At 54.7% G+C, this 12,774-nt stretch overlaps 1 long non-coding RNA gene across 1 annotated transcript; it reads right to left on the bottom strand.

Annotated features, from left to right (window-relative positions):
- Window positions 1–1,069: 1,069 nt before the first annotated feature.
- On the bottom strand, window positions 1,070–12,423 carry LOC138843568 (uncharacterized). Its single transcript, XR_016212206.1, has 2 exons — window positions 12,183–12,423; window positions 1,070–9,005 (listed from the first exon to the last, which is right to left on the bottom strand). It is a non-coding gene; the product is annotated as an uncharacterized LOC138843568 (long non-coding RNA).
- Window positions 12,424–12,774: the final 351 nt, after the last annotated feature.

Below are 12,774 nucleotides of genomic sequence, written 5' to 3'. Positions count from 1 at the left end.
TCACAGGAACCAAGGTTCCTTGGGACTAGGAATGATCCCTGGATTGGATAGGAAAAATACAAGATGAGCCTGGAGCATATGGAGACACGGAAAAGTCAGGATGTGCTAAAAAGCAAGGCAAAGCAGCAACAGGACAGGGGCGTGCCACAGGGCAAGGGGCCAGCTCCAAAGGACTCCAACAGCCAAAGCTGGGGCAGTGTGAGCGGCTGTGTGGCAGTATTGGGTTACAGTCCCAGCCAGTGGCCACAGCCATGCAGCTGTCCTGATCAAATGACTAGCAAATTGTCCTAAACTAGAGTTCTGCTTAGTAAAAGCAGGAGACAGGAAGCTAAGCTTGGTGCTGGCAAAGAAATAACTGACACTTTGGCCAACCCATAAACTCCACCCGTGGTATAATAACGGAAGGAGGATTTTTTTGCCTGTAAAATAATTGGTGTTTCCAGCATCAAAAAAATGCCTTTGTGTCCGTCGTCAGTAATTTTGAAAGGATTTCTGTGACTTCTCACGTCCTGTGACCCTTACACACGGAAGCTTCACATCCGTTAAGCCAGCATCGCGCTTACCGCATCCTAGAAGCACTCGAGCCCCTTGACACAGGACACTTTGTCCTCCCGGTGGACGTCTTCTTACATTCCAATGACCGCACCTCCCCTCAGCTTTCCTCTGACTTTACCAGACCTTGACCCTGTGAAATGGGGGCCAAATAAGTCCCACAAATACCCGGCGCTGAAGGCTGCCTTATCTCCTAGCGTTCTCTGTCCAGTGCCTGAGCTTATCTGCACTTGGTCTAACACACACAGGAAGTCCTAAATCCGTCAGCTTAAAGTGCCTTTCCATTATGCCCTATACTGCTGGAAGCATTTGTTTCTTACGTACTTTTGACAGTATCAACATCAGCACGAACCAGAAACCCACCTCTAAGGACATGCTGAGAACACTGTTGTAAAAAAAGAAATGTAACTTGAAGTAATTATTCTGTGTTAGTTTGTGTTCAACTTTTCAAAAGGAAGTAATCATCTCATTGTCTATCCCCCTTACATTAAATCACCTTCATCAGCATCTTCTGGTTTATCTTTCTTGTTCTTTTCTTCTTCTTCTTCTTTTTAAAGATTTATTTATTTGAAAGGCAGAGTTACAGAGAGGCAGAGACAGAGAAAGCGAGAGATGACTTCCATCTGCTGGTTCACTCCCCAGATGGCCACCATGGCCAGAGCTGCGCCAATCTAAAGCCAGGAGCCAGGACCTCCTCCAGGTCTCCCACATGGGTGCAGGGGCCCAAGGACTTGGGCCATCTTCTACTGTTTTCCAAAGCTGTAGCAGTGAGCTGGATCAGAAGGGGAGCAACCGGGACTCGAACTGGCACCTATATGGGATACCGGCACTGCAGGCGGCGGCTTTACCCACAACACCACAGCGCCGGTCCCTCCTGTTCTTTCTGCAAATGCACACATGGATAGTTCAAAAAGCTCATGGAAAGACGGGACTAAAAGGCTGGTATATCTGAGGGCAGGCATTTGGCACAGTGGTTAACATGCTTGGGATGACAATATCCCACGTCGGAGCTTGCACATTCAAGTCGCAGCTCTGTTCCCTATAGCTTACTGCTAACACACACCCCAGGAGGCAGCAGGTAGCAGCTCGAACAGTCGAGTCTGTTGCCGTGTGGCTCCCAGTTCCTAGTTCCCTTCCCTGGCTTTCGTCTAGCTCAGCCCCAGCTGCTGCAGGCATTTGAAAAGTGAACCAGCAGATGGGCAATCTCTGTCTCTCAAATAAAATAAGTGTAAAAATAAATTTAAAAAGCATATTCATTTTGGTGCAAATTAAAAAAAAAGATTTATTAATTTATTTGGAAGGCAGAGTGACAGCGAGAGAGAGATCTTCTATATGCTGTTTCAGTTTCAATAGTTAGGATTAGGCAAGGATGAAGCCAGGAGCCCTGAACTCCATCCTGGTGCCCTACATGTGTGGCAGGGACCCAAGCACTTGGGCCATCATCTACTGCCTTCCCAGACGCATTGGCAGGAAGCTGGATTGGAAGCAGAGCAGCCAGGACTTCAACCAGCACTCCATCATGAGATACCAGCTCTGCAAAGCAGTGGCTTAACCTACAGTACCACAAGGCCTCCCCCCACCAACCCCCGCAAATTTTGGAAACCTAAGCGTAGTTTTTCATAATATGGATTTTCCATGAACTTGCTGAAGATCCTTTGCATGCATACGGACTGTTTTCTTACTTCCTGTTCCTTCCTGAGAGGTAGCACACTGCATACTCTGTCTTCATCTTGCTGCTTTTGCAGCAAAGGCATCATCCAGAGTGAGCTGTGTACCCCTGGAGTTTACTCGTTTCAGATGTGCCCGGCAGAGGGAAGTGCTGGCATCAGTGCCACCCCCACGCCGTCACCACGACTCTGCCTGCAGCTGCTGCCCATAGTGGGGGGAGGCGGCACCTCACACCACACTACGCACCTTAGCCTGTGGCCCGAAGTGCCTGCAGGGAGTCAGGAGAGCACAGGCCATCCCTGTGGAAATGGTTTGTAGCTCTGTCCCTAAAAGAAATGCAACGCTTTCCGTTAATTCTTCTGTACATAGGATGACTACCCAAAGTTCATTCTTTGAGACAAATTTAAAAGGAGAGAGCCTGGTGTGTAGGTATGGTTGGACTCTCCCACTGTCACAGTCAAGGTGTGGAAACGCCCTTAGATACTCAAATACACTCCCTGCTCCGCACAGAGGAGGCTCCAAGTGCTGCTGGGAGGTAAACTCCTCCGCCAGCTGAGGTTCCAGTGGCGGGGGCCTGCAAATTAATTAACAACAGACAGGTTAATAGGGAACAGTGTTATCACACATGTGACAGGAGCGGTTCTCTGAACAGCCAGGGGCAGGGGTTATTTATCAGCTTATGTGTGTGTGGAGAGATGGCTACCGGGACAGTACTGGGAAGGCCATTTATCCAGCTCAGTTCCTAGGAGGTCCTGCTGATAAATTAGTCCCGTCCCATACAGGAGGCACCCTCAGAGGGGCGCCCGTGGCAGTGGAGTCCCATGAAGGCCTGCTACACCCATCAGAGGGAATGGGCGATACGCTCCCTCTCTTCCTGCAGCTGCTGTTTATCCAGATGCAGACTGAGGTGGTCTCCATGCCACTCTCACGGGTTGTTAGTTCCCCCACTGCCCTGTCTGAACTCCACATGAGGTCTCCTAGACGAGGGCCGGGTGCTCTGCTGTGGAGAGAAGGCTCTGCTTAGAGGTCAGGAGTTGGATCTGCGAGGGGCAGCAACAGGTGAGAATGAGGCTGAGAAAGCAGAAAACAATGCGAACACCTGGCCCCACATTCCACGGAAGCCGCTCTCACCCCTGGCAGTAGCTCAGTCCAGCTACACAACTGTCTCACTCAGTCTTTGTGGATTAGACTCTGCTTCTCCCACCTTGTTTAACGGAAGCCACATGGTTTGCCAATGGCTGCACAAGATCTTCCTTGTTGGGTGGGCAGTGTATCCAAGCTATGATTTGGGGGTACAGAGGCTAGGCTGATAACTTGATTGGTAGTGACACTGAGCACTGGTTCCATTGCTTTGGAAACTTGGAATTGGTTTTCCTAGATCATGAGTTCCCAAACTTGGAAAAAAGGACCCTTACAGATCTGACCTTGAGAGACGCAGGTGGGCTGACTACAGTGTGTTCCTGGGATCCATATGATTCTGCTGTATGTTGCGTCCCATGCCCGCAATATGGCACTCAGGGTGCCAGGTATCCAAGACCACATCTTCCCTAATCATTCAGGTGGGAACCCTATAAATGCTTTATCACTGCATTCACAGAACAGCAGAACTGCTCCAAGTCCCATGTGTGGAAGCTGCAAGCCAGGAACACTGTGTAATGACTGGGCAAACATCCTTACATCGTTAAAACAACCCACCTCGGGTGAATTGGCATCACCGGCTGAGGGCTTGAGGGTGCCATCTGTCAATGAGCCACAGTGCTTCAGCACAGTATTGTTTAGGTGTGTAACCCAGAGAGGGCCCAGTGCCGCTGTCACTTTCAAAAGCAAGGAGAAACATTTCCCTGTGATCACCTAAAGGCTAGACTTGAGCTTTGCCTGGCGGTGTCCCAGGGCCTAATCACTCTGCCACAGGGGGAACGCATGGTCTCCACTGTGGATGCCACCTCCCTTCACACAGCCACTAGCCAGTGGTCCACCAGGGGCTTGCACTTGCAAGAGAAAAGCAAGTTCTTGGGCACTACATAGATGCTGACACAACCAGCAGCCAGCCAGAGAGGAGCAGGGGTTGGGGTTGTGTGTTGTCAAAAAGCTTCTAAGAGTTAGTTGAAGCAGGACACAGTCTAAAAGGGAGCCCATTGTGGGGGGACAGAGAGAGAATGAAATAAACAGTGGAACTTAGGCAACCTGATGTGAAACCCAAGATCCTAACTGGTGTCTTAGCCACCAGTGCAAATGCCTGCCCCGGGAATTCTGTTTTCATGGTGGTATAGGTGGAGAGCCGTCTCTCGTAAGACCCCACTGCAGGGTGGGAACAATGCTTACTTTTTTTTTTTATTAAAAGATGTATTATTTTTTAAAGACAGGTTTACAGAGAGGAGGAGAGAGACAAAGGTCTTCCACCTGCTGGTTCACTTCCCAAATGGCTGTAATGGCTGGGGCTGAGCCAGGCGAAACCCAAGAGCCTGGAGCTCCACCCAGGTCTCCCACGTGGGTGGCAGGGGCCCAAGCACGCAGGCCATTTTCTGGTGCTTTCCTATACACCAACAGGGAGCTGGATCCAAACTGGTGCTCATATGGGGTGCTGGTGCCACAGGTGGTAGCTTAACGTGTGTGCCACAGTGCCATCCCCAACACACAGCTTCTTTTAAAAACCTGATGTGCGAGGGTACTTCACAAAGTTAGTGGGAAATGGAACTAAATGGTAAGTTATTAAGTAATTTGGGTGCAAATCGTGACACCCAACCATAGGTCTACTTGACCACACAAATGGGATGGCAGCTCTCCGCAAAGGCCACGTGTGCACCAGCAGCAGAGACGCTCCTAGTTAAGCAATCCTCGCATGTCATAGTGTTAAATTGTTCACTCAGGTCCCCATAATGCTCAGGCAAAGAAAGGTACAGATGCCACCGGTGGGCATAGGCAGCAAGGACTTGTTTCCAAAGGCATCAGGCAGCCGGCGCCGTGGCTCACTTGGTTAATCCTCCGCCTGCGGCACCAGCACCCCATATGGGCGCCGGGTTCTAGTTCCGGCTGCTCCTCTTCCAGTTCAGCTCTCTGCTGTGGCCCAGGAGGGCAGTGGAGGATGGCCCAAGTGCTTGGGCCCTGCACCTGCATGGGAGACTGGGAGGAGGCACCTGGCTCCTGACTCCGGATCGGCGTAGTTCTGGCCGTAGCAGCAATTTGGGGAGTGAACCAACGGAAGGAAGACCTTTCTCTCTGTCTCTCTCTCTCTCACTGTCTAACTTTATTTGTCAAAAAAAAAAAAAAAAGCATCAGGCCCCTTGTTTGCAGAATGAATAGCAGGTCTGCAAGGCCAAGGGTGATGCTCCAGCCACTCGTGTCCAGTTTCTTGACAGATTATTTTTTCCCCTAGAGTTCTTCACATGTCTAGATTTTTTTGGCTCACTTGTGAGGATAGTAGTGGGTATGAATTTTAATGACTGGGCTGGCATTGTGGCACAGCTAATTAAGTTGCAGGTTATGATACTGGCTGGCATCCCGTATCAGGGATGCTGGAGTCTGTTTGAGTCCCTGCTGCTCAGCTTATGTTCCAGCTTCCTGCTAATGCACCTGGGAAAGCAGCAAAGGATGCCAAGGATGGTTGGGCCCCTTCCAGCCACATGGGAGACCCAGATGGACTCCCAGGCTCCTGGCTTCCGCCTGGCCCAGCCCTGGCCGTTGCTGCCATTTGGGGGGAATGAACCAGCTGATGGAAGGTCTCTCTCTTTGACTCTCCCTCTCTCTGCATCTCTGCCTTTCCAATAAGTTATTTTTTAAAAGGAATTTTTTGAAGATTTATTTATTTATTTGAAAGAGTTATACAGAGGGAGGAGAGGCAGAGAGAGAGAGAGAGAGAGAGGTCTTCCATCTGATGGGTCACTCCCTAATTGGCCACAACGGCTGGAGCTGTGCCGATCTGAAGCCAGGAGCCAGGAGCTTCTTCCCGGTTTCCCATGTGGGTGCAGGGGCCCAAGGACCTGGGCCATCTTCTACTACTTTCCCAGGCCACAGCAGAAAGCTGGATCAGAAGTGGAGCAGCTGGGTCTCGAACCCGCGCCCATATGGGATGCTGGCGCTTCAGGCCAGGGCATTAACCCACTGCACCACAGTGCCCGCCCGTTAAAAGGAAATTTTAATGACTATCCCAGGGTCTCTGCAAACAAATGGTTTATTTCTGCTGCAAAATCAGTTCCTTGGTCCAATTGAATTCACAAAGGGATGCCAGATGCTGACTGGTCTGAGACAGTCTCTCCCACTCCCACGGCATTAGCACGTGGTCTAGAGAGAGAGAGCACAGCCCATGCACCAGTGTGCAGGGAGGACAGCCCAGCCTGGAGGGCCCTGCAGGCTGCCTAATTCCAGAATTCTGGTGAGATTTGCACATGGCCAGTAACGCTGATGGTCAGCAAAGTCTCCAGTGGCTTCATCGTTCCATTGTGCATGAGTCAAGTATTTTCAAATATGCTGTGTGTTGCTGTGTTCTGGCATTTTAAGAAAGCCTGGCTGGGGAGACCCTGTGCTTCCAAGATGAGTCCATTTTTTTTTTTTTTAAATATGGCAGACTCTTTTTATCCTTTTTAAAATTTTTTTTAATTTATTTTGAAAGTCAGAGTTACACAGAGAGCAAGAGAAATCTTCCATCTGCTGGTTCACTCCCCAGGTGGCTGCAATGGCCAGGGCTGAGTCAGGTTGAAGCCAGGAGCCAGGAGCTTCTTCCAGGTCTCCCCACATGGGTGGCAGGAGCCTAAGCACTTGGGTCATTCTCCACGGCTTCTCCCAGGCCATCAGCAGGGAGCTGGTTTGGAAGTGGAGTAGCCAGGACACAAACTAGCAGCCATATGGGATGCCGGTGTTGCAGGTGACAACTTAACCAGCTATGCCACAATGCAGCCCCCCCCCCACCTTTTTAAAAATATTTATTTATTTTGAAAGTCAGAGTCACAGAGAGAGAGGGAGAGACAGAGAGTCAATTCTTAAAGATGATAAAAGGCCCATCAGCAACCCTGAACCTGACCTGTAGCAGGCCCTATTACCCAGGACCAGGTGCAGGGCAATTGTGGGTCAGCCCATAGCTTAAATCCCAGGGAAACTATTCAAGCTAGCTAGTCCTCATCTGTTCACCTGGAGCCACCTTTCCTTTCTGTGGAAAGTCCACCAAGGGCCTTGCCCAAAGTGTCCCCTCAGTGTGGTCATCTGTCTCTGGAACAGCCTGGGGTGTCCCCTAAGTGACCCTGCATGGAACCCCTGTATCTAGGACCTGTTGAAAACAAACTGTTTATTTTTCCCCTGAGCCTCTCCTCTGTCTCCTTTTTTGCCTTCTGTGACTACCTGAGGGGTCCATTCCTGGCTGCCCATATAGAAACATTGTCAGCCCTGTCATTCCACTCTGTGAGTGCCTGACAGTGAACAAGAGCAATTTATAAAGGAAGATAGTAGCCTGCAACAGGACGGCAACGCATGGCCGCTGGGTGCAGGAGTAGGTTTTCCCAGCTGGGACAATGCCATGGCAGAGGAAGCCAGGGTCACCAGGGCGAGTTTTCCCTTCAGCCAGTGTAGCAGCTCAGGCGGGCATAACTGAGGCTTGTGTTTAGACGGAGTGGGTGTGGCCTACCCATGCATGTGGGTAAGAGTTCTACCAGTGGTGGGAGACCAGTTCCAGGGTTGTAAGGCAGCCATGTGGGCTGTCTCCGGCTTGGAGCTTTATGGAGGGGCAAGCCTCAGGGAAGTGGCTGGGCTGCTGTGGAGTGGACAGGGGCTCTGCTTCATGAGCTGGAGGGAGCAGAAGTTCAAACAACGGAAGGTGACGGCTGTCAATCAGAGTGGCAGCAACAGGTCCGATGGACACAAGGAACGTGCCTGGGACCTGCTCGTCCTGGAACACCCACAGCTGTCACCTGTTTGCCAGGTGCTAGAGGTGAAAGGGTTTGTCAAAACCAGGTGAACTGAAGGCGGGGGGAGGGGGAGCACATGCTACGGGCAGGGCTGCAGCAAGCCTCCTGCGGGTGTGCGGGAGGAGCAGGAAGGTTTGGAAGCCCCTGGTGACAACAGCCCCTGTCCCTTGAAGTTTGTCTTTGGGAAAAAGATGGACAAAACTCAAGGTGCTTGGAGGTGCACAAGCATTTTCTTTGTCTACGTTCAGCTTAGCTCAGGTGTGCCACTGAACGGCCCACACACACAAAACCTCTCACCCTTTCCCACTTAAGAAATAATCTCAATACATTCTTCACTGGTGAAACACGAGAGCATGACAATACGGAAAGCTCATTCAACCCACTTCACACAGGCTCTCACAGAGGAGCCGTCCCTTCTCAAACGCAGGACAAACCGAGTCAGCACGAACTCCGACTGTGGGTAGAGAGGGTCAGTGAAACGCAGGACCTCAGAAACAAGCCAGGGCGACAACGGCAACCAGCAAACCACTCTCGGCTGAGTCCCAAACACCGCTAAATGTGGGTCACCGGCGGAGACCCGCCGCACCACGAAACATGGCCCTGCCATCGCTGACTCCTCCAGTGGGGAGCAGGTACAGCCGGCACGGCCCTCCGGCCCCACGGCTTTCTGTACCAGCAGTTCATGCTGTGCGTGTCTGCCCAGGCCCCCTGTGAGAACGTCCTTGACACTGACCTGGGTTGTGGACCAGCTGCCTTGGCCATGGCTGCTGCAGCCTCCGGCACCTCTGCAGCTGAATTTGCTCTCGTGGTTGTAGCCCCGGGCGGGCGGCAGGGGCATTGCCTTGGCCGTGGCTGCCAGCATGTCTGGGGCACCAGTAAGTTGTGGTTGTGGCCCTGGCAGAAAGAGCCATAGGTGAAGCTGCCATAAGTCCCCAGCCCTCTGAGGCTGGGCGACAGAGTGTAGCCTGGTCGCCCCCAAACCCTCGCTTCCATCCACTTGGGGCCATGTCCATGGCCTGCATCTCATCTGAGATAGTCTTCCCACAGGCGGGGCTCCTGGGGAGACTGGGGAAGCCTGTACTGCTGGACCTGCCAAGGTGATTTTGGAACCGCAGCGTTAACTGTGACAGTTACCCTCCGGGGCTGAGCACAGGCAATGCGTGCCTCTGTGAAGCCCCCGTCTCCTCCGGTCCCCTCTTGGGACAGGAGGGCTCCGACCACACACCCCATTTCTCGTGCTCCCCCATGGCTGTGCTCTTGACCATGTTTAATTGCTGGTATGCAGATGGCCCAGTCGCCTGGGGTCCCCGCTCTCGGCTACCTGCCTACTCCAACGTCCCCCTCGGGACTCCGGGCTCAGAAATCGTCCAGGAGTTGACAGTGTTCTCCCTTCTGTAGTGCTTCCTGCTGGGTAGGGGCCAGGGCCAGGGAGGTTTAGAGCCCAAGTCCCTGCTATCAGGGGTGTAGGCAGGAACCTGCTGTGGACACTGGAAGGTGGCCACCCCCAAGCGTGGCAGGGGCTGATACTTTTGGAGAACAAGGAGGGCGTGTGGAGAGAAGAGACAAAGTTGGTCAGAAGGTTGAGGACTACTGAGGGGACATCTCAGGTCTTCCACAGGGGAGGTCGCAGAGGCCCCCCCCCCCCAGGGAAGACCTTGCTCCCACGTTCCTGCACAGGCCGCTGCACGTGTCCCAGAACTAAGGACTCAGGGTCAAGGCCAATGTCAGAGTAGGAAGAGGGGACCTTTAGGAAGCAGCTCACGCAGACTCTGCTGAAGGCCTGTTTGAACCCTAAGAAGAGGGACAGAGAGAAGCTCTAGCCTGGCGTAGTTTGTTCAGGGTGTGTCTTAGAGTCCGGCTGGCCCTTTCTGTTTTACCCAAGGCCTGGGGTGACCACAAAGAGTAGGGAGAACACTGGACCTCCAGGCTCCTGGCTGCAAGGGGTTATCCCGGAGACTGAGGGCGCTCCACCGTCACTCAGCAAGGAGCCACCTCCCTGGCGTGCTCCACCCCAGTCCAGCCTGCACAGGCATCCACGAGAACCAGAAAGGATTTACACCCGTGGCATGGGCAGGTTGAGAGAGGTCCATCTCCCAGACCTCCCCTGGATACGGTCCCCTCTGCTGCAGGGGAGGTGGAGCCAGCTGGCTCCTCTGGGGTTGTCCTAGGTGCGAAGGGCACAGCTCTGTCAGATTTATCAGTGTTTTCTGTGGCCTTGGCACAGCTGCTGTAAGCCACCCTGAGCCACGCGGGCCCTGAAGGCCTTGCCCTGGGACGAGCCTCCCTTCAGAGTTGAGGAGACGGCCTTTCCTCCTGGAGTGCTGAGGCAGGGCTGCAGGGAGAGCTGGGATCGGGGCCCTGCAGCAAGTCTTCCACTTGAGCAGCCCCCTTGGCTGCCTGCTCTGCTCCTGTGCTTCCTTGCCTCCATCTTTGCAATTACTGCAGCTTCCCGGGCTCGGTGGACAGCCTCCAGGAGCTGCAGGACTTGGGCCCTGCACTTTACAGGAGCGTCTCTGGGGCAGGGAACGCCCTTTCCTTCCAGAGCCCCCTGGGGTATGCAGGACAAGGCAGGCATCCTCAGGGTCCTGTATGTTAGCTCTTCCCCTCTGCCTCTCTGAAGGTGTTACAGTAACCTGGGGTGGCGAAATTCCCTTTCAAACAGGCACCAGAGGCTGAGTGGGGGATCAGAAACAATGTATTAGGCCTGGGCTGCGGCTCACTAGGCTAATCCTCTGCCTTGCAGCACCGGCAGGGCACACTGGGTTTTGTTTTTTGTTTCCTTGCTTGTTTGTTTGTGAAGCCTTTCAGCCAGTAGGGCGCTGCTGCCACGGCCCGGGGGCATCCACCCATCCCTGAGCCAGGGTCTAGTCTTCTTAAGAAACACCTCAGCTGTCCTTTGTGGGGCCCAGAGCCCACCCTCACCTCGCTTCCCAGCACTGTACAGTGGTCTAGCCGCTTGGGGCAGCCCCAGCACAGGGGCTCGTGAGCGCTACCTCCTGTTGGCACTCCTGTTGGCACTTTCTCCTTTGAGGGCCTCGTGCAGAGGCCTGGTCAGCAACCTGTACCCAGGGATCCACAGCTGGCAATATCTGGTCAGACCCAAAAAGTTCTGAGCTGGTTTGGGTTGTGGAAGGTGGTATCTGACCTACTGCTGACACTCATTCTCCAGGCCATTTGGGAGCCCTGGATTTACGATTAATCAAAGTATCCAACTTCACCAGCCAGGTGGCTCAGGATACCTCATACCCCTGCTGGGCTGCGACCTGGGTGGGGTCGGGGGAGGTATCCTTGCTCTAGCTCTTTCGAAGGGGAGCAAATCAGTACATCATCTACATACTGCAGGAATGTCCCTGTTCTAAGGTCAAGTCTCTAAGGTCCTAGGCAGGGGTCCTAGGCAGGTCAGCTGAACCCCCTTCCCACCTCCGATGTTGTTCCTTTTGAACTCAGAGAACCTGGGAGGCTTGGATGCAAAGAGAGGCAGCACAAGGCGCCTGTAAGACAGGGCTGCGAACCTGCGCCTTCCTGGAGGACTTTCCCCGAGCTGGTGCAAGGGCTGGGTCCCCTATCAGAGACTGCACCTGCCGGTGTCCCCACGGGCTAACCGCAGGGTTTGGGAGTTCAGGGGCTGCAGCCTGGCCCCTGCGGCGGGCTTTCCGGGGTGCCGGCTGGTCTGGAGTTCTTCACCAGATTAAGAAAGAGGCGGCTGTACCTGCCCTTCCGGGCCCCGGTCCGCCCAGTCCTTCTAAGGACTGGCGTTGCTTCAGGGTGGAGGAGCCTCACCAGTCCCCCAATAGGGCTCACATATCCGAGAGCCTGTCCCGGGCGTGAGAGAAGCCCCGAGCTCGGGCAGGATTCCTCCGCCTGCGAAGCGCACCTGCTCCCTGCAGTCTCGGGGAAGCGTTTCCCGCGGGCACCCCTCGGTGCCACGAGCCGGCCAGGGCAGACGGGGAGCTGTCAGGCACTGGGCATCCCTCGCCCGGCGGCCAGGCTCTGCTGCCCGAGCGCCTTTCCTTTCGGAGCAAGGCGTCGCGTCTACCGCCCGCGGCTCACTCCCCGGGTGCGGGGCCTTACCTGCGCCGAGAGCCCGTAGACAAAGTCCGGGTCCGAGGTCAGCCCGGTTCCGGCTCCTGCAGCCGCGCGGATCCGCCCGGGGCAAGCGAAGCGCCAAGGGTCTCGGGGTCCGTGCCGGCTGGGGAGCCGGAGCGGCTGCGCGCTGCCCGGGGCCGCAGAGAGCAGCCCAGCCCCAGACAGGGACCTGTTCAGCGCACGCCGCTAACCTTCGCCTCCACCAGACCCGCACGCCAGGGGGCGTGGCGGAAGGAAAGCCGCAAGACCGGCAGCCAATCCACGGGAGTGTGGGCGGGGCATGAGGCGGGCCACCGGGAGAGCGGCCAATCGCCGGGGAGACTCGGAGCGGGGGTGGAGCCGGGGAGACGGGACGGAGCGGGGGCGTGTCGCGTGGCGGGCCCGGCGATTGGCCGCCGGAGACCCAATGCCAGCCCGGTCCTTCCGGCCTCAGCGGTGGCGGGAGTCCGAGCCCAGCCTGTGGTGCGGAAGCTCCATTCTGAGAGGCAGGGTCCTCAGGCCCTCCGGTCCTCGGCACTGGTGGGTCTGCTCCTCTCAGGCCTACCGCGCCCCTTGAGGTATTCCTGGGAGGCTTTCG

The sequence above is a fragment of the Oryctolagus cuniculus genome, chromosome 8 (genome assembly GCF_051225735.1).
Source record: "Oryctolagus cuniculus isolate XC-2025 breed Fujian yellow rabbit chromosome 8, ASM5122573v1, whole genome shotgun sequence".
NCBI classification, from domain to species: Eukaryota; Metazoa; Chordata; class Mammalia; order Lagomorpha; family Leporidae; genus Oryctolagus; species Oryctolagus cuniculus.
The sequence above is the reverse complement of the archived record's forward strand: the minus strand, read 5'-3'. Positions and strand labels throughout refer to the sequence as shown.